A 25,566-nucleotide genomic window follows, 5' to 3' on the forward strand; every position below is an offset into this window, starting at 1 on the left:
GTAGATGATGATATGTTCAAACTCTTTGCAATTTTACACTGTCGAACTCCTTTCTGATATTGCTCCACTATTTGTCGGCGCAGAATTAGGGGGATTGGTGATCCTCTTCCCATCTTTACTTCTGAGAGCCGCTGCCACTCCAAGATGCTCTTTTTATACCCAGTCATGTTAATGACCTATTGCTAATTGACCTAATGAGTTGCAATTTGGTCCTCCAGCTGTTCCTTTTTTGTACCTTTAACTTTTCCAGCCTCTTATTGCCCCCGTCCCAACTTTTTTGAGATGTGTTGCTATCATGAAATTTCAAATGAGCCAATATTTGGCATGAAATTTCAAAATGTCTCACTTTCGACATTTGATATGTTGTCTATGTTTTATTGTGAATACAATATCAGTTTTTGAGATTTGTAAATTATTGCATTCTGTTTTTATTTACAATTTGTACTTTGTCCCAACTTTTTTGGAATCTAGAAGTTTTCTCTATTTCTTTTCTCTGTTTATCTGTAATGATGCTGCTGGAATCTTGATTTCCCTGAGGTAACCCTCCCAAAGGGATCAATAAAGTTTTATCTAATCTAATCTAATCTAATCTACTTTTAAAATCAACATCGACAACTACACACAACAGAGCTACCTGGTGTCTGGCTAAGTTTTGGCTGAGCTCAAGTCCCGGCTCTAATAGTAACAGTTCACCACTGCAGCTACGTGTATGTATGTATCAGATATACGAATAAACATCTGTCTAAAAAGGATCACTGACTCATAAGCCGTGATCATTTTCTGTATTGTCCGGCCATGATTAAAACCAGACAGTACTGCCAAATCACTAATAAAATAGGTAGTTTCTGTTTTCTCAACACCTTCACGTGTGACTTATTGCCTCACACAGCAACAACATGAAAAACATTCAGTTGTAACTTCTCACCTGGACCCCTTAAGCTTGTAAAATCCTGAGCAGAGGGGGGTCATTATGGAGTCATTTCCCTCCGCACACTGAGTAAGAGTGACTCAGTGGACCGAGGCTTTGTGTCTCAGTGTGTAAGCTGCTATTTGCTGAGTCTTTCTGCTCTGACTGATGGATGACTAGCCTTACGTACATCAAAGGTACACATTTTGGTAGAGGTACAATAGCAGTAATGCTTCACTGTGATTGTGGTTGAATCCATTTGGCAGGGTTCAATAACAAAGCAAACAGTGCAAAAACTAATACAGTAAGGGAAAAGGATGAATGACACATCGACAAGGAATTCATGTGATACATTTCTAATAATGAAATTACAATACAAAGAAGTTGCATCAGCAATCTGGACTAAAGGGATTGTTTTCTGCTTTGCTTGCTGTCCTGGATGGGATTTGTTTTCCAGATCTATCTCTGTTAAGTGTTGATCGCAGTACTGTAATTACCACTGATTTGGATAGGGCCTATATAACTTATGAGAGAGTAGAGATAAGAGTGTAATGATGATGCAGGTACCATCATTACACCAAAGGTCCAGAGCATACTATGTACCTTTAATAGTAACTCCTTATGTACAGCTTGATCATGAGCAGGATAAGTAAACTATCTAGACTGTAATGGTGCTAGAAACTTAATAGCTTACTTCGTCATTGGCTGTCCAGTGCTAACGATGATGACTGCTTCATTAGGATACGCAGTAATGGGGATGGAATGTGAGGCACGCACCAGAGCTCCTCTCTTAATGAAGCACCTTGCACAGTAAGGTAAGACAAGCGATGTCGTCCCCCCATTGTGTCATCTCTCTGGACCTCCAGACCTGATGCCAAGTGGTGCACAAAAGTGCCACAGACCTGACAGGTGTGGAAGTGACAACTGACTTGCCGACTGATGCCATCCATTGGCCATTTGAGTGGCTCTTCCGTGTGCCATCTGGTGGTGCGCCATTGATCCTGTTGGGTTCATCTGCCACATTGCACCAAAAAGCGCCCTGCTGCCAGTGCCTTATTGGTGATGTACTATTTAACCCATAGCTGGAACCCAGCCAGGTGCTACCACTCCGGGTCAGAGCAGACCTGGGAGCAATGGTGATTAAGTGGTAACTCTACGTTCCCCAATACTCAAGTCTTCCCAGACCTGAGACTCACCACCAGTTGCAGTTTAAAGTCATACCCAGGACCCAGGGGTGCAGATCCGATGTCAGGATTGGGGGGGACACAAAAGTGATTTTTTTTTTTTTTTGCCCGTATGCAACTCATACCATGCAACCATAAATCACAACTTCGTAGAGGCTCGCCACATCATTCAAAAAGTACTGCACAGGGAATCATTTGTCTGAAAATACATTTGTTTGTACAATTTTTAATAATTTAGGGGATTTTTATTGGGGGGGGACAATTCATGTTTTTCAGAAATTGGGAGGGTCATGTCCCCCCCGTCCCTCCCAGGATCTGCACCCATCCCAGGACCAAATAGCTTACCCCCAGAAATGTCACTTCTCAGACAATTGCTTTCAAATGTTCACTCTGTTTTAATGTTCTACTCTGTAAACGCTGATGATACTTGGTTTCAGGTTGGAGAATACTATATATATATATATATATATATATATATATATATATATATATATATATATATATATATATATATATATATATATATTTTTTTTTTTTTTTTTCAAAAATAGGTAGACACCTGACCATCATCATCACACCCATGATTTTGATTTATTCACCAAAATAAATATTCTAATATTTATTTACACTCCATGAATATCTTTAATACAAAAAAAGTCTAAGTGACAGCCAATATGGTTAAATGGTGCAAATAAAACTCCAAGAGGCTTGTTCTATCCCAAAAGACAAGAAAACGTAAACACATCAGACATGACATTAGAAATGGAACATGGTGGACCCAGTCAAGTCAAGTCAAGTTTATTTGTATCACGCTTTTAACAACAGACATTGTCACAAAGCAGCTTTACAGAAAATTAAAGACTTTAAACATGAACTAATTTTATCCCTAATTTAACCCTGATGAGCAAGCCTGTGGTGATGGTGGGAAGGAAAAACTCCCTCAGATGACATGAGGAAGAAACCTTGAGAGGAACCAGACTCAAAAGGGAACCCATCCTCATTTGGGTGCCAACAGATAGTGTGATTATAAATGACTCACTTCTATATAAGTGTGTCCTATAGAGTCACAAAGTATCACTGTGAAATCAGGAAGATCATTACAGTTTTAGCATGAAGTCTGTTTTGTTGAAGTTATCAACTGTTCATTGATGGAGACTTGAGTGCAAAACTGTTCATGACAACCAACCGCAGTCCTAAAGTTATCATGGTGATTGTAGACTTCAGCCATCATAACAAAACTGTAAGTGTCCAGAACCGTCTTCCAAGTGTGTCTTTCGACTGTCCATATGGGGCCATCCTCCATAGGAGTGATGTGATGAGACCTCCAGCCAGAAGTAGGGTATCAGGATGGATCAGGCAGGTCTGAGGAGCAGAAGAGGTCAGCATCAATGGTGTTGAAACTCCAAACTGTTGAAAACACACACTAGAATGTCTTTGTATTCCACAGCGTGACAGTTTCAAGACACCTGAAGCTGTTCCAGCACGACAATGCTGCTGTGCACAAAGTGAGCTCTGTGAAAACATGGCTTACCAAGATTGAAGTGGAAGAACTCAAGTATCCTGCACAAACCCCTGACCTCAACATCTAAACATCTTTGCAATGAACTGGAACTCTGACTGCACCCCAGACCTCCTCACCAACATCAGTGCCTGATCTCACTAACGTTCTTGTGGTTGAATGAATTCCCCATGATTCACCACGGCCACACCCAAAAATCTAATGGAAAGCCTATTTTAGAAGATTGGAGGTTAGGATAATGACAGCCAAAACAGGACTAAATCTGGACTGGGATGTTCACCAAACACATATATGTGTGTTCAGGTGCTCACAAACTTTTAGCTATATAGTGTAGAAAATATGTTTCTCTAATGAAGACAACTATTTTCTCACAGGATATGATGAATATTGCCAGAATTCCAATTATATAAGTATAGCAATAATTAACCTACACCCTCCTGGGTGAAACTAATCCAGCCTGAATTGTTAAATTATTTAAGCAATAAAAAACTCTGACACATGCTGTTAAATGAAAGTGTAAAGAGTGACTTGCTGATACGACCCAAGCGTTGATTATTTTCGACATCTGGTGGTGTTAGGTGTTGTATTCCTCTAATAACACAGCAATTTTCCAACAATTATTTAATTGACGTTTTATTTAAAAATAACACTTTTGGTCCACATTTAAAACCACAGTACATTTAATATTCTGCAATGTCAAAAAAAAAAATTTCCTGGTGTTGCTTACATTAGAACAGCTATAAATAGTTGTTTCTCTTTCTAGCTTCTGCTTTTTCTTTCTAAAAGAAGAAAATATCTCATCTCATTATCTCTAGCCGCTTTATCCTGTTCTACAGGGTCGCAGGCAAGCTGGAGCCTATCCCAGCTGACTACGGGCGAAAGGCGGGGTACACCCTGGACAAGTCGCCAGGTCATCACAGGGCTGACACATAGACACAGACAACCATTCACACTCACATTCACACCTACGGTCAATTTAGAGTCACCAGTTAACCTAACCTGCATGTCTTTGGACTGTGGGGAAACCGGAGCACCCGGAGGAAACCCACGCGGACACGGGGAGAACATGCAAACTCCGCACAGAAAGGCCCTCGCCGGCCCCGGGGCTCGAACCCGGACCTTCTTGCTGTGAGGCGACAGCGCTAACCACTACACCACCGTGCCGCCTTTTCAAGAATTATAATTATTATTATTATTATTACTATTATTATAGCATTTTTCACAAATTGTTCCTGTCATTTCGCCAGTTTGTTTACATTCCAAGTGGAAATTATTTTGTCGGACATTTTGTTTAAAGTTTTTATTTATCGAATTTGCAAAAAATAAAAATAAAAATCTCATCTCATCTCATTATCTGTAGCCGCTTTATCCTTCTACAGGGTCGCAGGCAAGCTGGAGCCTATCCCAGCTGACTACGGGCGAAAGGCGGGGTACACCCTGGACAAGTCGCCAGGTCATCACAGGGCTGACACATAGACACAGACAACCATTCACACTCACATTCACACCTACGGTCAATTTAGAGTCACCAGTTAACCTAACCTGCATGTCTTTGGACTGTGGGGGAAACCGGAGCACCCGGAGGAAACCCACGCGGACACGGGGAGAACATGCAAACTCCGCACAGAAAGGCCCTCGCCGGCCCCGGGGCTCGAACCCAGGACCTTCTTGCTGTGAGGCGACAGCGCTAACCACTACACAACCGTGCCACCCTGTAGATAGAATAAAACAGTTATTTCATTCAATCTCGTCGTATGTGGCTTATAGCCGCTATCAGCTCATGTACGACTCGATTTCATGAAAAACTTAAATATATAAACCTATGATTTAATAGAAACATTATACTGTATATAAAGACCAATCAAATTCAAGAATTCACTTTTCGGTTGTGCTGTGATGTACGGTAGTGTGCAAAAGTCTTAGGCACATGTAAAGAAATACCGTCGACCAAAAATGGCTTAAAAATAATGAAATGTTTCAACGTTAAAAAATGAAACCAAAGTCAATATTTGTAAGGAATTTATGTGGAAACGAGCTGTAGGTTTTACTGAGCATCTTGCAGAACCAGCCACAGTTCTTCTGGACACTTTGACTGTCAGATTCACTTCTTCATTTTGCACCAAAACCCAGCAGCCTTCATTATGTTTTCTTTTTTAATCTGAAAAGTGCTTTCTTATGGAATATGCTGCTCAAATACAAACTTTTTTTTCCTGTAACATTTCATTTCGGGCGGCACGGTGGTGTAGTGGTTAGCGCTGTCGCCTCACAGCAAGAAGGTCCGGGTTCGAGCCCCGTGGCCGGCGAGGGCCTTTTTGTGCGGAGTTTGCATGTTCTCCCCGTGTCCGCGTGGGTTTCCTCCGGGTGCTCCGGTTTCCCCCACAGTCCAAAGACATGCAGGTTAGGTTAACTGGTGACTCTAAATTGACCGTAGGTGTGAATGTGAGTGTGAATGGTTGTCTGTGTCTATGTGTCAGCCCTGTGATGACCTGGCGACTTGTCCAGGGTGTACCCCGCCTTTCGCCCGTAGTCAGCTGGGATAGGCTCCAGCTTGCCTGCGACCCTGTAGAACAGGATAAAGCAGCTAGAGATAATGAGATGAGATAGCAAAATCTATAACAAAGTCTGTATGAAAAAAAAAGAAAATAAGGCGCCTAAGACTTTCACACAGTGCTTTATATTGTTTTAATTAATAATGATACCTCATTCTTTATGAACTCAGACATGAGGGAAGAAAAAAAGCTGTTCCCAGCTCTTTGCTTTGCTCATAGACTGTTGGTGCAGCTGATCCAGCTGGCCATGAGATAAAGATCTTGTCCTTGTTACTAAATCATACAGCTATTAAAAAAAAGAAACAGGATGAACAAAGAGATGTTTGTGCAGCTGCTCATTAAATATAGTCATGAGCGGCTTTGCAGGTGTCTCCGAGTGTAGCTGTGTTCTTTAAAATGACGCTAACATGCAAGGTTCACTCACACAAGTGCTCATGAATGATATGACCAGCAGTCAGTCGGAGGGAGTGTCAGGCTTTAATGGCTCTCTTAAGATCCATTCTCCTGCATTCCATCTGTAGGCTGGGCAGATATTATGGGCCGGTCATCGAAACTCGAAGCAGTTTGTTTCAAAGGCAGCACTTTTTATTGATATACAGTACTCTCACTTAAATCAGACTTTCGTTTATTTCGATCAGTTGTGGTTGCCATGAAGACAGAAAATGGCATCTATAATATTCAAGACAGCAATTAAAACCATGTAAAAATGTATGGTATTTATACTGAAATATACAATATAATATATCATTATTTGATTCATAATACTGGATGCACTGTACATGATACAAATCTACATATTTACAGATTATTGCTGCTTCTTGTATATAAGTATTATCTTTGTTAGTATATTACATCTTATATTTGTATATAGGGCCATATTCAGAATTAAGTAGTGTGTGTGTGTGTGATTTAATACCGACACTGCACATGTAACAATGAGTGTTAGCACTTCTCAGAAGGTGCATGGGATTTATGTGCATGGAGCAGGGTGTTCCAAAATCAGAGGTGTGTCTCAGCAGCATACGGTATATGTGATTCTGACCCTGAACTTAAGCCTGCTTTTCTTGCGCAATATTGTCTCAAATGAGGGCGAGTCCAATCTATGAACGTCTATGGAGGTCAATATTACATTATAAATATCAAAGCAAAGTCAAAGTCTGTTAGCACTGTCACCTCACAGCAAGAAGGTCCTGGGTTCGAGCCTGGCAGCTGACGGAGGCCTTTCTGTGTGGAGTTTGCATGTTCTCCCTGTGTCCGCGTGGGTTTCCTCCAGGTGCTCCGGTTTCCCCCACAGTCCAAAGACATGCAGGTTAGGTTAACTGGTGACTCTAAATTGACCGTAGGTGTGAATGTGAGTGTGAATGGTTGTCTGTGTCTATGTGTCAGCCCTGCGATGATCTGGCGACTTGTCCAGGGTGTACCCCACCTCTCGCCCATAGTCAGCTGGGATAGGCTCCAGCTTGTCCACAACCCTGCACAGGATAAGCGGCTACAGATAATGGATGGATGGATGGAAGTCAAAGTCCCTCCCATGCCAGGACCTGGTCTTCCCACGTAGTCGCCCATCCTAGTACTAACCATGGCCTTAAGGCGCATTGGGTGGCACCGATCTCCACTATATCATAAATATGAAACTACTAATTAATTAATTAATTAATTAATTAATTAATTAATTAATTAATAGCATCATCCCTTTTAATCCACAAACATGAATTTATATTGCTCAGAAAAGCATTTAATCAGACGCATTACTTATCTAGAGGAGCAAATTTTTTTATGGATAGAATTATGAACAACATTCACTTAAAGCTAGACTGCCTTTCAGATTTTTCAAGTGTAGGTCATAAAAAGAATTTTCCCCGACACCCAATAATTTTTGTTTAGTGGACCGAAAGCTACTGAATTCGAATCATAGACTTCCAATTTTATTATTATTTTTTTAAATAGAACAATTAATGAATTTATCTCCACGTGGCCCTAAATTCTCCGCTATTTTTTCCTGTTTCACCATGACACAATTCAAGATACTACATCTTCCATCACGTGGTGGACTTTCCCTGTTCGCGCAAGGCATTCTGGGATACAAATTTGACACAGGAGAGAAAAATGGAGGACGTGAGTGTGCGAATGAAATGTGAAAGACCGACTACAGTAACGGAAAGAAAGTGAGAAGAAAAGACATTATGTTATATACGAAGGAAAGGAAACGCAGGACCAAACTAATAAATAACGGCAGTCAGCGAGTACCTCGGTGTGATCAGCTGTTCATTTAGCGACGGAATGATGGAAATGTCAGTGCATGGTCAAAGGTAAACCTGTAGATGGCAGTAATGCAACACTGTGGATGCCAGCTGCCGTAAAACCAAAAGAAGAAGAAAAAGAAGGTAAACCTGCGCATGCGCACATAGATTTACATAGAAGACTAGATGCCTCGTCCCCGTTGCCCGTCAACGAAGTCGAACGTCCGCACTTAGCAGCCATCTTACCTCAGACAGCTGGCTTACCCATTACATTGTGTTGGTAGCGATATGTACTTTTCAGATGACCGTAACTTCCTCAAATTTCAATCGATATTCAAACGGTTTGGTTTGTTATATAAAAAAACAAACGGAAGTATGTATTTATGATATTAATGATGAATAATCACTTTATGTTTTAAAAAAATACGCATAGCTTGGCGAAAATATTTCAGTATACTACAGACTGTAAGACAGGATACATGCTGAAATTCCTATGCTGTGAGAAGCCTAACACTGCATACTTATGGATAACTGCGGCCTTAGGACAAATAACCATACAATTTATTTCCAATTTTTAGTGAAAATATTTTTACATGTGATAGGGCCGTAGGGGAAGCTAAAGTTAAATAAACAGCTTACTCACTTCTGAAACTTCAGAAATACTTCATCCACCTCAAAAACCTAATGCACTCACATCATAGCATAATAACAAATGTAAACTCACATCATAGCATAATAACAAATGCACTGCCCGAGTAAGTAATAGTATAAAACAGTGACAGCGACTCACGGTAGTTTGTGACAAAAAAAAGCATTTAATTAATCACATGTGGTTATACTTCCAAGGATAAAAAGATATCTTTACATTTACAAAAAGAACATTCAAAGCTGATTATCATGTCAAAGTCAATATATGTTAGCACAGAAGACTGAAATTTCATTTGACTAGGCTCCAATGTGCAGTTAAAATAAAACTAAACATACTGATATAAACATCTACAATTAAAACACACACAGACACACACATCATCTTGTCATCAAAGTCAGTATTTTGATTTCCTGTAAATCATAATGTGAGTGCTGGGCTGGGCTGGGCTGTGCTTGCGTAAGTCTTCATACCCCTTGTCTGTGGTAAGATGGCCGCCCTGTGCGGACGTTCTGGAATACGCGGTGAGGAATCTAGTCTTCTATGTAAATCTATGCATGCGCACACGGACTTCCTCTGTCTGCTTGACTGCGTGAAGAAGCGAGCGATTTCATGCACATTATTTGCTTTAATCCCTTCAAATTAAATAACTTCCCAGCCACAGAATGGCCTGATATTTTGTGAGATATTACAGAAATAAACATATTTCACAATGACCACATTTCAGACGGAACTAAATTTCACAGATTTTATGAAATCGAAAGGCCGTCCCACTTTAAAGTGAGCTGTTAGTGTAGCAAACTAAAAAAGTGCTTCTAGTGTCAGCTTATCGTTTAAATCATGGCCACATTGTCTTTATAGGAGAGCGTACAGAATTAACAAAAACAATGACATATTTTGAAAAAAGTATTTTTTTATGAAATAACAGCATGTGCTGGATCAAGTGCTACCGTATTTTATAAGCTGCTGAAAATCTGCTCAGCAAATGAGTGTAAGCACGAGCGTAAACTAACTCTGAATATGATGAACTTTATGTGCATAAACACTGAGTTAACGGGATTTTTTTTTGTATGTTTCATTGTTGACCTGGCGACTTGTCCAGGGTGTACCCCGCCTTTCGCCCGTAGTCAGCTGGGATAGGCTCCAGCTTGCCTGCGACCCTGTAGAACAGGATAAAGCGGCTACAGATGATGAGATGAGGTGAGATGTTTCATTGTTGGATCAACATAACAAGACCAGTACGAGCCTGATAATAAGGGTGAGTCAGCTTACGTGAGACATGTTTCTTTTCCAGAGCAGCAGAAATTAAAGTGATAAGATTTTATCAGCAGACGCTCCAGTCTGATCTGGTCAGCAAAGTTGTCAAGAAGTAATACACACCCACACCCACACACCCCTCATTGTCACTTCTTCTGAACAAAGCACATTTTCAAGGTTCAAGCAGAGAGGTGTTACAACCTCAATTCCAAAAAAAGTTGGGACGCTGCGTAAACTGTCAATAAAAACAGAATGTGAAGATTTGCAAATCATGGAAACTCTATATTTCATTGAAAATAGTACAGAGACAACATCTCATCTCATCTCATTATCTCTAGCCGCTTTATCCTGTTCTACAGGGTCGCAGGCAAGCTGGAGCCTATCCCAGCTGACTACGGGCGAAAGGCGGGGTACACCCTGGATAAGTTGCCAGATCATCACAGGGCTGACACATAGACACAGACAACCATTCACACTCACATTCACACCTACGGTCAATTTAGAGTCACCAGTTAACCTAACCTGCATGTCTTTGGACTGTGGGGGAAACCGGGGCACCCGGAGGAAACCCACGCGGACACGGGGAGAACATGCAAACTCCACACAGAAAGGCCCTCGCCAGCCATAGGGCTTGAACCCGGACCTTCTTGCTGTGAGGCAACAGCGCTAACCACTACACCACCGTGCCACCGGATCACATCATCTATGGTACATAATATCATTAAAAGATTCAGAAAATCTGGAGAAATCTCTGTATATAAGAGACAAGGCTGACAACTAACATTGGATGCCTGTGATCTTCGGGCCCTCAGGCTGTCGATACTGCATTAAAAGCAGACACGTGTCTGTAGTGGAAATCACTGTATGGGCTCAGGAACACTTCAGAAAACTATCGTCTGTGAAAACACTTCATTACTGCATCCATAAATACAAGTTAAAACCAGATATAAACAATATCCAGAAACACCGCCAGCTTCTCTGGGCCCGAGCTCTTTTACAATGGACTGAGGCGAAGTGGAAAACTGTCCCGAGGTCTGACGAATCAAAAGTAGAAATTCTTTTTAGAAATTATGGACACCACGTCCTCCAGGCTAAAGAGGAGAGGGACCATCCGGCTTGTTATCAGTGCACAGTTCAAAAGCAGCATCTGTGATGGTATGAGGGTGCATTAGTGCACATGACATGGGTCGCTTGTACATCTGGGAAGGCATCATTAATGCTGAATGATATATACACGTTTCAGAGCAATATGCTGCCATCCAGACAAAAACTTTTTCAGGGAAGGCCTTCCTTCTTTCAGCAAGACAATGCCAAACCGCTTTCTGCACATATTAAAAGAGTCCAGGTGCTAAACTGGCCTGCCTGCAGTCCAGACCTGTCTCTCATTTAAAACATTTGGCACATTATGAAGCACAAAATATGACAAAGGAGACCCTGAACTGTTGAGCAACTGAATTATATATCAGGCAAGAATGGGACAACATTTCTCTTTCAAAACTACAGCAGTTGGTCTCTTCAGTTCCCAAATGTTTACAGAGTGTTGTTAAAAGTAGAAGTGATGCAACACAGTGGCAAACACAGCCCTGTCACAACTTTTTTGAAACATGTTGCTGGTAACTTCAAATTCAATCAAAATGCACATATATTTTTCAGTTTTAACATTTTATATGTTATTTTGTACTATTTTCAATGAAATACAGGGTTTCCATGATTTACAAATCATCGCATTCTGTTTTTATTTCCGTTTTACACAGTGTCCCAACTTTTTTTGGAATTGGGGTTATACATCCAGATTATCTATCCATCAAAAATGATGAGTTTGAAGAAAACGGCTAGGGCTTTGAAACTTCAGCAAGTAAAACTCTCTGTAACACTGAAGGCCCAAATAAGGAGAGAAATAAATGCAAGCTTGAGTGTTCTCGCGTCTGCTGACAAAATGCACTGGCATTTCAGCATTGCATGACCAGCCCTGTGATCCATCAATCTTCTAGGAAAAGAGACGAAGGAGTGGTTTTAATGGAGTGAGAGAAAGAGAAAGAGAGACAGTGGAGACAGTGACATTTTGCCTAATGACTGAATTACTGGCACATCATCAGTCAATAATAAAAATAATGCTGGTCCAAAAAGCTGAGACAAAATAGTTTATGACTTTCTGACAACATAAACTTGGATCCTAAACACTTTCCTGTTTTTTTGTTTTGTTTTTTTAACCATAAATGTGTGTGTTTATTAGTTCATCGAATGACATAGACTGAGTGGTGCAAAGCCGGTCTCAGCTTGTCCTGAGTAAAACAGTCCCTTCACATCTGCTAAAGAAATCTGAACCACCACATATTTGTATTCTGATAAGCCACATTACAGATGTTTGTTTGCACCGTCACTATGAAAAATGGAAAGTTACCACATGCCATAAAAACATAACACTGCTCCTGACTGCTCTCCAAGTCTGTATGAGCTTTTCCCCTAGAGGATCCTGAAGGAGCCATGTGACCTCACAAGGTGGGGCAAGAAGTGTGTAACACATAGCTTCTGGCCACGTTAATTATTGATTGACAAGCAAAGCCTTCCGGTGAGTGATATCCACAAACAATAACGAGCTGTGACTAATGTATGGCTTTGCTCAAGATACTTTTTTTTCACAAACGGAAGCAAACCAAGCCCAGGAACATGTAAAACACCACCACCACTTAACTATCAAATTTCCCTGCTGTAGGAAGCTAATTTTGTGGTTTGGTACTCCTGTAAGGGGGGTGGGGTTAGGCGTAACACAGTACAAAGTACAATTACTTTCTTTGATTAGTTTCTTTCACCAATTCCTGCATGCGCATTTCGTTTTTCAAGAGTAAATATCGTCAATATTGTCAAGTTTAATCTAATATTTAAATAATATTGGGTAGCTGAATGGAATATATCTAATATACCATGAAAAAAACACCAGGCATTATTATTATTATTATTATTATTATTATTATTATTATTATACATTCCTTTTGGGTGTTCAACGCATCATTCTCTTTCAAAATTTTCTCAAAATTTTCCATATTTACCGTAGCAAAACAAACCTGGCGGCCATGTTTGTTTACAAATTGTCCCAGTCACTCGCTAGCACGGAAGTTTTACATCTCCGACATGTAACATCATGTTGTCTTGACAACCATGCAATATCATAAACCATATTCAACACTCATTCTCCATTGGGTAGAGTGACGTAATACACGTAGGATCAGCGATATGCTACATTATTGCATGCTATCAAACCAAATGAATGTAACCCGCTCGAAGGGAATAGAACATGTTTTTATTCCATTGAAAAAGTGTCCTGTGTGTATAACAATTCCTGTTATAAAATTTCACTAAACCAGATTATCAGATCAGATTATCTCATCTCATTATCTCTAGCCACTTTATCCTTCTACAGGGTCGCAGGCAAGCTGGAGCCTATCCCAGCTGACTACGGGCGAAAGGCGGGATACACCCTGGACAAGTCGCCAGGTCATCACAGGGCTGACACATAGACACAGGCAACCATTCACACTCACATTCACACCTACGGTCAATTTAGAGTCACCAGTTAACCTAACCTGCATGTCTTTGGACTGTGGGGGAAACTGGAGCACCCGGAGGAAACCCACGCAGACACGGGGAGAACATGCAAACTCCGCACAGAAAGGCCCTCGCCGGCCCCGGGGCTCGAACCCAGGACCTTCTTGCTGTGAGGCGACAGCGCTAACCACTACACCACCGTGCCGCCCCCAGATCAGATTATTAAACCTTAAAATAGTCAATGTTTAATTGGCAAATAATTTTGCTAATTTTAAGCATTTATTGTTTAAGAACTTTTATATGCTAGTCGAACACAAATATTCCAAGCTTGAAGTTTGTAAAAATGCTTAGAAATGGGTTTAATAATCTTATATTTGGTTTATTCTAATCTCGTAATAGGATTTCAGTTTATTCAAAATATTTTCACTTGCTAAGAAGTTTTTTCTCGGTAGGCTGATTATTGCCAGAAAGTCTCAAGTAGGTTGAAATGATTAATAAATCTAAACTTTACCAGATATGAAAGCAAGAATGAGACCTCATAATATCACTGATATTTAACTGTTTAGTGCTAGGTACACTTTGTATTTATAAAGGCAGTTTGTATTGCAATTAACAGTGTAATTAGTGATTGGACAATTTTTCATGTTTCCATGGAAACAATTTCAGATTTAGTCTCTCAGGTTAGTCTTAGGGCTAGGTTTTGTTTCTGGAGCAGAACTTGAAAACTATGAGTGGTTTGGTTTTGAAAGTTGGTATATATGTTGATTAAGTAATGTATCTGTGCCTTTTGATACTAAGAAATGTGAGAAATTTAAATTTTTAGCTCAGCTGGACCAAAGGTCAGATGGGTTTATGCCATGGGCTGCTGAGGTCAGTGTAAAGACTTGTGTAGGGTTGGTTTCCTGCAGCAGAGTTTGAAAAATGTGACAAATAATATCTTGAAACTTGGTATATAGTTGGTGTATAGGGCGGGGGATATAGACGACTCTGTCTTCTTGTTTACGTTGAAGCTGTATATCAAGAATTTATTTAGATGAGTGATTACACATTTACTTGAGTAAAGCATTTCAGTACTTTTACCACATCTGCCAGGGAATTTCTGTCTTGACTAAAATCTGTGACACTTCTTTCTACCTACTGCGCAGTCCTCGTCAGTGTGTTACCTCATCCGCCACAGGTGTGTACAAAGGTAAATCTGACGTCACGTGTGACACTTGTGGAACCCAAGGAACAGAATTTTATCAACAGAATTTACATGACTTGTTGAAGTTAAATCAAACTCATAGCCAGATTCCTTCAGTGCCAGGTTCTCTGATGGCACTACTTGATGCTGAACTCAGAGGATATTGAGTTCTAATGTTTTCTCCGTTGACTCATGTTGCTTTACATGGTTATCCTTTGCCCTATTGTGATAGACATTCCAAAATGATAAATTGAGGCTTTTTATAACGTGCTATAAGCTTGCGTCACTGGCACATATCACGTTAATCTAAGAGTGGGAGGAAGGACAAAATGTCTGGAATTATAGTCCGTACAATCCTTTTATTTAAAGTGCAACCATCGCTATGGCTTGACATGTCCTCTAAAGCAGTCAACAGCTGCCCAGAGTTTCACACGACGGCTAAAGAGTGCCACAGCAGTGGACTGTATCTTGGTTGTACAGAGTTTCCTGAGCATGAAACAATACTGTCTTTGAAATTCAAAAATTCAATGGCAGGGCTCAGAGTAGGATTCTTCTAACAAATGCTGCATTTCATAGACTCCTTCATGAATGCTACTCGAAGCGCCAGTGCAATCAACAAAATATGTCCCAAGACATTCTATTTTTTTTTCGCCTGCTGAAAAGTCTTCTCACTTCAGGAAAAAAAAAGCCATAAATTGTATTCCCACATCGAGTCTAACTTTGAGTTATGATCTAAGACTTAATTTGAATGAGTTTCTACAATTCAATGCAATGCAATTCAATTCAAATTTATTTATATAACATTTTCAACAATGGGCATTGTCACAAAGCAGCTTTACAGAAATCTGGATGGAGATTTAGATCCCTAATGAGCAAGCAAGAGGCAACAGAAAAACTCCCTGTTATGACAGAAACCAAATTCAAAAGGGAACTCATCCTGTCCAGGGATTATAAATTGGAAATACTTCATCTTGGGATTTTATTTTAGATATTCCTGGTGCATATCACTTGCCGTGATTTTGGCTTAGTAGTTACATTTAACAGTTATTCCATGAAATCGAGTCGTACATGAGCTGATAGCCGAAGAGGCGAGTAGCACTGAGTCGGCTATCAGCCATGTACGACGAGGTTGAGAGGAATAACTGTTTTACACAATCCACTTTCACTGGATTTTGAGAAACAGAGCATTTTTATTTTTATTTTTTGCAAATTTGATAAAAGCCCTGTGATGACCTGGCGACTTGTCCACGGTGTACCCCGTCTTTTGCCCATAGTCAGCTGGGGTAGGCTCCAGCTTGCCTGTAGAACAGGATAAAGCGGCTAGAGATAATGAGATGAGATGAGATGAGATGAGATGAGATGAGATGAGATGAGATGAGATGAGATAAATAAAAACTTCCAACAAAATAATTTCCACTTAGAATGTAATGACAGGAGCAATTTGTGAAAAATGCTATAATAAAAATTATTGGGGGAAAAAAGATACGTTCTTACCATGAAATACTTTTATTCCATATTTTGTTTCATTTTACTGGGGGGTGTGTCTTCTTCTTTAGGGTTTTTTGGCAGATGGCAAACCAACTTAAAGGTGCATTACCACCACTGACTGGGCTGGAGTGTAGAACTGGAGATATTGGAGGGGCAAAAATATTCTTTTAGCTATTTATGTTTCTTTTAAAAACTTGATAACAATTTTGGGGGTTTTGTTTTTGAGTAGTTTTTATTTTGTCCTCGGTTGGTTCAACAACATGCTCCGCTATTTTGTTTTTCTCTACTCATGGTATATAAGCTGATAGCCTAGTAGTAGAGTAGCCAATTAGAGCATGTGATTGCTCATATCCACTGAATGTGGATAGAATAAAAGGCTTTATACTGTTAACTAGAAGATTGAGTTCAAATCCCGCTGCTGCCAAGCTGCCAATGTTGGGTCTTTTACTGTACCACTAAAGGACTGTCCTGGCACCCACATCATGAAAGATCTTGCATAAAAATATATGGCATAGAGATTTATTTTAAATTGCATCTTCTATAGAGCTGTAGTTTAACAGAAAAATTCATGATTTCAATTCTAAGCATAGCTTCATTGCTGTTCATGAGTTCTTCCAACCCAACCTTGGCGAACCATGCCTTCATGGAGCTCACTTTGTGCACAGGTCCATTGTCATAGTGGAGCAGGTTTGGGCCTTTTGGTTTTAGTGAAGGGAAATTGTAATTTTTCAGCAAACAAAGTCATGATATATAATTGTGTGCTTCCAATTTTGTGGCAACAGTTTGAGGAACAACCACATATGGGTTGATTATCCAGTGTCCACAAACTTTTGGCCAGATAGTGTACATGTGCTTACAAATATCACATGTCTGTTTGAAAGGGAGGTATTTTTTATTGACCTTCATTCATCTCATCTCATTATCTCTAGCCGCTTTATCCTTCTACAGGGTCGCAGGCAAGCTGGAGCCTATCCCAGCTGACTACGGGCGAAAGGCGGGGTACACCCTGGACAAGTCGCCAGGTCATCACAGGGCTGACACACAGACACAGACAACCATTCACACTCACATTCACACCTACGGTCAATTTAGAGTCACCAGTTAACCTAACCTGCATGTCTTTGGACTGTGGGGGAAAACGGAGCACCCGGAGGAAACCCATGAGGACACGGGGAGAACATGCAAACTCCACACAGAAAGGCCCTCGCTGGCCACAGGGCTCGAACCCGGACCTTCTTGCTGTGAGGCGACAACGCTAACCACTACACCACCGTGCCGCCTTTATTGACCTTGATATTTGATATCAAAAATGAACAGAAACAGACTTTTTATTTTATGGAGTAAGCAAGACCCTCAACTGCACACTTGTACCCATCATATACAATTGTGTAAATCATTTCGGATAAAAGCATCAACCAGATCATGAAATGTAAATGTCAGTGTGGCAAAGGATGTCACATTGGTGAAAGGAAATAACCGCTGGAATTCCAAGTGGACCAACTTTTTTTTTTTCTAGGATTTCTACACCTACACTTAACATATGCACAGCTTTACAAGCCTGAAATCATTTACAGATGTTTTAGCTCTTAATAAAAACTATATTCCAGGAAGTCACAGGAAATGTACCGGGACCTCTATAAGAGGAGGGCCGTAGAGTAAATGCTAGAAGTTATATATCGTTTGGTCCATAGCGATCAAGTGTGCTTTTCTATAGATTTATGATCTTGTAGGCTTATTATACGAAAATAGTTAATATACTTTTCTTTCCATGTGTCCACAACAGGGAAAACAATCTTTTCCTGAACCTATGGAGCACTATGAAACCAATCTTTAAAAAAAAAAAGTCTTTTTTTTTTAAAACGAAAACATACCCACACCTTCAGCATTAGGTTTCTTACTCGTATTATGTCTCAACCCCTGTAGACACACATATGGCTGACTACATTATGTATTCACAGTGAAGTATTAGATGTGAGTTAATGATAATGTCTGTAAGTGGAGCAAAGGACTAGCCTGGGCACGTGAGGAGCTCCTAGCTGGAGCCATGGCTCACAGCTAAAGAATGCCATATAGAATTCCCCTGAGTGTGGATCCAGCTTGCTTCTGCACAACGCCTCACTTCAAAACATCTACATGTTGTTTTTAGAAATTAAATATTGCACTGTGCCATTAATTATGAGACACAACAAATTTATTTTTGTATTTATGTGCATGTGTGCCATGCAGTGCATGATGTTCTCCAAAGGTTAATGGACAAATGTGTAAGTTGGATTCTGTTCAGGAGCCAAGAAGGAGAAACACATTGTCACACATTGTCCTCATCCTACATTTCCCACTGGATGAGCATACAACTGCCAAAATGTTCTTTCTTTCTTTCTTTCTTTCTTTCTTTTTTTCTGGTTTTCTAAAAGCACCACAACCATTGCACAACCACATCAATGCTGAGAATCCAAAAACCTTTTATTTGTTCATGCTCTTCCTGCCACACTGCCACACCCAGCAGCATTGTAGTATATATTTCACAATTTTGGCTTGATCATTGACTTCCAACATTTATAGACAATGACCAGCTCCTAATTCATGCCTACTGATCTTAATCAATTGACTCACTACTTATGGTCTTCTTTTCATGTCGTATTAAATAGTACAGCTGCTAAAAACAAAAGGAAGTGGAGGAGTAAAAGGGTTGCATTATAATGCTCTAATCCAGACTGTCTGAAAGCTAAACAAGATACAGTCCAAGCTCAACTCGAATTAACTCCAAAGTCTTGCTGACTATAAACAGCCTCTTACGGCAGCTTGATCATATTTTTATGCTGTAACTAAAAAATAATAAAAATAATCCATGACTCTCATTCAGCACATTATATTCTAATTGGGAATGTGGCAGGATGGTACGGCGGTGAAATGGGTAAGGTTGGTACGTCACAGATCCCGAGTTCGAACTTAAGCTCGGGTTACTGTCTGTGTTGAGGTTCACATGTTCTCCTCGTGTCTACATGGATTTCTTCCAGGTTGGGGAATAGCGCTTGGGACAAGTTTATGCAAAAAAAGTTTTCACTCCCTCACCACCAAGGATGAGGAACAAGGTGTGCTGGAAAATTAGCGAGCAAGACGGTGATATAGCAACAAAGAAGAAATAAAGGTGAGTAGAATGTTTTAAAACTACCCAGTCTATCCCTGCCATTGGGAAAATCGCAAGAACATCTTCAATCTTAGAGAACTTGCAATCAAATTCTTCTTCCTCCTTGTCCAGCACTATTGCCAGGTCGGGGTCCATGTGGACCCTATTGATCCATGTCCTATTAATTGGAGCATAGTTTTACACTGGGTGCCTTTCCTGTCACAACCCCGATTTGGGAACAACCATTCACACACATGGGCAATTTAGAGTAGCCAATTAACCTAACTGCATGTCTTTGGATTGTGGGAGGAAACCCACGCAGACACAGGGAGAACATGCAAACTCCACACAGAAAGGCCCCCGTCAGCCACTGGGCTTGAACCCAGAACCTTCTTGCTGTGAGGCAACAGTGCTAACCACTACACCACCGTGCCACCCAGAACTTACTATCAAATACAATAATCTAATATAGTATGGTGAGCTGAAGAGCATCCTTCAGCCCAATTCATCCAGTTTCTTTAATCTTGTTCCACATCTCTTTAAAATCAAGTATCATGTCTAAGCATGCTCAATTTACTTGCCATCAGAAATTACTAGATTCTATTAAACCTTTGATCGAGGAACCAAAACTTGACCTGCAGTACATAAGAGCTGCCTAATTAAATCCCACTTCCCAACCTTTGTGGCAACTGAAAGGAGCCTATTGTCCAGCAGATAAGCTCAAACAGCTCATACAGCTCAGAGATATGAACAGAAATCAAAGACTAAAAACATCAAGACTTCAGCTTCTTAGTAATCCATCTTCTTGTGGGTAACTACACTATCATGTTAATGTATGGTGTCCCACAAGGATCAGTACTTATGTCATTAACTTGCATCACTCTGCTGATGGAACCACTGCTTGAGGTTGTATATGTTTGGATCCCTTGTTTGATTCATATACAGTCCTAGGTCAGCCTTCATTCACCCTCTAAATATTGTTTACATATTCTCACTTATTAGTCAGTTATTCCTTTTAAAAATATCATTCTGCTTGGTGGTGTAGCAGGTAGCATTGGTTCATCACAGCTCCCAGGTCACTGGCTCGATCCTGAACTGTCTATGCAAAGTTTTGCATGTTGACCTTGTGTCTGGATTGCGTATCCTCCAGGCAGGCTTGTAGTACTCAAGTCCAGGACTCTGACTCGAGTCCAATTCGTGCCCTAATTTTAAGGACTTTGACTTGACTTGGACTTGAGCACTGATGACTCGAACTCGGACTCGTGTATTAACTGCATTTGGACTCGTAAATTGGAGACGAGGACTCAGATTTTTTCCTTCTTTTTTGTAACATGCCATAATTATTTGGCGTAAGATATTTATATCTACATTAATTTTGTGCAAGAGAATGCACATTCACCTGTTCATACGCCATGTTCAGGAACAAACTAACATTAATGGCGCTAAAATGCCTAGAGAGAACACCCCTAGGATTGTCCGCTTTGCTTATACAGACTTCTCGTGCAGTGGGAAAAAATGCACTGCTGTGTGTTCCATATGTAGAAGAACTATCGAGGAGACGACGGGGACAACCTCGAACTTCAGTCGTCATTTGGCAAGACTCCACCCAGAGAAGGAAGTGACACGCTATGTTCATTGCTTTGTTGATAGCGGGGCTTGCTTGCTAAGCGATGAACTAGCTAATGTTAACCCTGTGGCAGCGGGGGCGTGGTCAAGCGTCGGTCTGTGAATGGAGGGCGGAGTCAGGGAAGGTAAGTGGCAGAATCACTGCACCTGATGTGAGTTAACCTGTGTTTGTGTGTCTTCCCCAGTGACCGCTCCCTATAAAAGGAGAGAGAGAGCAGAGAAAGGGAGCTCTCTCCCGACCAGAAATGTGCATGTGAGAGAGTGAGTGTGCACTGGTGGTGCAGTTGGCTGAAAAGCTATCTATATCTTTAAAAATAAAAGAGTTTTGGGAACTCAGTTCTGGCCTGCCGTGCTTCTGTGCTCCACCCACCTGCTCAGATTCCTACAGTGGTGCCGAAACCCGGGAATGGAGGGCAGAGGAGAACAGCCCCATGGAGTCCTCCCCCTTCAAGGACCTGATCCATGCCCTCACCACAGCCCAACAGAGCCAGCACCAGATGCTGGTCGCCCTCCGGAAGGAGCAGGAGCAAAGGTTCGAGGCCCTGGTGCTGGTGCAGCAGGAAGATCGCCAGGCGTTCCGGCACCTACTCGCATTGGCGGAGTCCACCACTGCTGCGGACCCTCCCCACCTCACCCTAACGAAGATGGGCCCACACGACGACCCCGAGGCCTTCCTCGCTCTCTTTGAGCAGGCAGCACGGCAGGCCAGAACTGAGTTCCCAAAACTCTTTTATTTTTAAAGATATAGATAGCTTTTCAGCCAACTGCACCACCATTGCACACTCACTCTCTCACACACACATTTCTGGTCGGGAGAGAGCTCCCTTTCTCTGCTCTCTCTCTCCTTTTATAGGGTGCGGTCACTGGGGAAGACACACAAACACAGGTTAACTTACATCAGGTGCAGTGATTCTGCCACTTACTGTACCTTCCCTGACTCCGCCCTCCATTCACAGACCGACGCTTGACCACGCCCCTGCTGCCACAAACCCTCTCTCATGTTATTTGCCCTGTTGATAGTGGGCGGGGCTTGCTGAGCAATGAACAAGCTTTTTATCTGTAGCCTATTAACTAAAATGGGGCAGTCGAGCAGTAACGTTAGTCCAACACAGTAGCAGAGACGCTTTCACAAAAAGGCAACAACAGCCACCGTCAAATGGTGCAGTTGGAGTCTTGTTCTCGGACTCAACTCAGATCAATAGTGGACTCAACTCGAAATTTTCTTTAATGACTTGGACTTGACTTGGACTAGACCTGGACTTGAGGTTTAGTGACTCGTCTACAACACTGCCTCCAGGTTCTCTCACAGATCCTCCCACTGGTTGGTGGATTGGTGACTGTAAATTGCCCCATAGTTGTGACTGTGTGTATGGTGTCATGTGATGGACTGGCTTCCCATCAAGGGTGTAATCTCATCTCATGCCCATGGACAGGCTCTAGATCCACTGCAACCTTGACCAGGATAAAGCAGTTACTTGAAGATGAATGAATGAATGAATCAGGATCAACCAAAATGAATCAAGTAACTACGAAAGTGGTGAGTTATGACAGTCACAAGAGTTTAAGGGGATCAGGAATGATGTTCTTCCATGACCCCAAAATATACGTCTGTAATGTAGTGCTAGTTGGATTTCCCAGCAGGCCGTTCAGTAGGTCCTAGTTAGTCCTAAATGAACCTGTTGAACCATAAAGTTTGACCTTATTATCGTTGTTTTATCTCACTGTTTTGGCTGCCAGTAAAATGACATCTACTGATCTGCAAAGCTGGAAAGTAATTGGCCAAGGTCCCACAGTGCCTGTTAGAGCTCATGAATGCCATGCTGGTTCAGACTGGTTTATGCTGGATACTGTTGGGAAAACTGGTCTTGCTGGTGCAACGAGCATCATCTTGCAGTTTTGCTTGCATGAAACCAGCACAGTTCTGGTCAGGCTGGTTTAAAGTGGTGGTTTTTTTCCCCCAAGCATTGTGATTTTCCATCTGCTTCAATCCCAAGGTGTAAGATTGTTTCACGCTCATTCTCAAACCTTAGCTTAAAATGAAATGCAGTTTATTTAGACAGACTCTTGGCTCATTCCATGTAAATGTGCAGCTCACTCAGGTTCATGAATGCACAGTGGATGTGTGGAGTTGAAGAGGCGGGGTGTTAATGTTGCACAGATCCCTCAAGCCCCTAATGCCTTCTGGTTTTCCATGTTTACTTGTCATAGATATGTTCTCCACAGCCAAACCACTATACTGGATTTCTTCAGACCAGTTTTTGGACCTACCACACAGAGCTGTGAGAAATTATTCTGTACAACTAGCTTACTTTTTATGCCATATTCAGTGAATATATTGGGATGGAACAAAAAAGATGTCAAATGTTAGTGGGTTGGAAGCTCCAAACCAAAGAGCACGTTGTTGTACAGAAATGTACAGTACAGTGGCTTGCATAAATATTCATCCCTTTTGAACTTTTCCACATTTTATAGTATTGTAACTTGGAACCAAAATGGACCTAATTGAGAATGTATGGCATGGCTTTTCTGTTTCTCTGACTAATCTCCTCTTTACCCGGTCAATGACTTTTGTTGGACAGTTTCCTTTAGGCAGAGTCGAGGTTGTGTCATGTTCTGTCCATTTTTTTTAAAATAAATGGATTTAATGCTGCTCTGTGGGAGGTTGAGTTTGGGATGGATATTTTTATAGCCAAATCCTGATTGATACTTTTCCAGAACATTGTCCCAGACTTATTTTGATAGCTCCTTGGTCTTCATGCCATAAAATGATGAAGACACTGGTCAAGAGCTTGACCGTGGGAAGGTTGTTGGTGCCGGAAGGGCTAGTAGAAGTATTTCAGAAATTGCGAATCTCCTCAGATCACCAAGACACAACAGTCTCTAGTGTTTACACAAAATGGTATAAAAAAAAAATCCAATGAGCGCCAGTTTTGCATGAGAATGGCCTGGGTGGTTTGAGCTGCCAGGAAGGTAGCTATGGTAACTCTTTACAACCGTGGTAAGCGGAAAAGCATCACAGAACACACAACTCACAGAACACTCAACCTTGAGGTTGAGCAAAAGATCACTTTGGGTTTCACTCCTGCCAGCCAAGAAGTGGGTGCAGGCTCACGGGAACTGGACAGTGAAGACCAGAAAAAGACCAGGTGACTTTTTTTTTTTAAAAGTGTTTTTTTTATTAAACACTTTGTGGACAAAAACACCAAATTGTTCTGGATAGGGCTAGCACAGGTCTAGCATGATGATAAAAAAAAGAAGCTCATGGGAGTTGGAAGTTATGACTTCTGACTTCCAAAACTTTAGTGAAGTCAGCCGTTCGTCTCAGTCTCATCCTCTTTTCAGTTCCTGCTTATTGTATAGAGGATCAGACAGGAGATATTAATAGCCCTCGACTGCGTCAAGGGGGGTTTTAGAGAAATTCTTGAGCACTGTTGCTTTCTGAAAAGTATCCGTTTTGCCTCAAATCTCTCAAACCCTGCTTTAAACCATATGATATTTTCTCCCAAATCTGTTCCTTCAGAATTTGGCACAGGCCATTGGTTTATACGGTTTACATTTTAAGGTGTTAATGAGTGAATCATCTGAAGCTGATTTTCTTCACAAACTGGTATAAGAGGATGATTGCATCCTACCACACACCACAAACATACACTCACCCACACAAGAAGCGTGAAGCATTCTTCCTAACACCCACTAACAAGGCCAGACACCAAAACCTCAAACTCTTATTACTATAGTGAACCCTCCCAGACTGGTGGAACAAACATAGCCGTCGTTTCTCTATGCATTTAGTGAGTTTGATGTTTGTCTTGGTCTGATTCCTAGCCAGCATCTGAAATGTTGTTCTGTAGCCTTAGTGTGTGTCACCCAGTGTGTGAGTTCCACTGCTGAGGAATACCGCCCCCCGTCTGATAAATATATCCTTGCCCCGCCTCATTATCATGGCTGGCATGGTATGAGCAAGCCGTCAGCCACTAAATATACCGTTAGGATAAATACCCCGAGGCGCAATGTGAGGCCAGTAGCTGTCTGTGAAAGCCTGAGCTTCGACCCACTGGAAATAAAAAAAAAACGGTGTGGTGAGTTGTTTTGCATAAGAGTGGAGTGACGGAGAGATAAATCCAACACGTGTCTGAGAAGCTCTAGCTGAGTTCTGACAGGTTTGCGGTTTCCAGTCATGGCACTGGTGGGACTACTGTTTGCGCTCAGGAGGAGGAAAAGCAGGAAAAACCAAATGATGATTACAATGACCACAGGAAGTAGCAACAAGACTAATGTTGTAAGGCCAACCCGACGGAAG

The sequence above is a fragment of the Neoarius graeffei genome, chromosome 8 (genome assembly GCF_027579695.1).
Source record: "Neoarius graeffei isolate fNeoGra1 chromosome 8, fNeoGra1.pri, whole genome shotgun sequence".
NCBI lineage: Eukaryota > Metazoa > Chordata > Actinopteri > Siluriformes > Ariidae > Neoarius > Neoarius graeffei.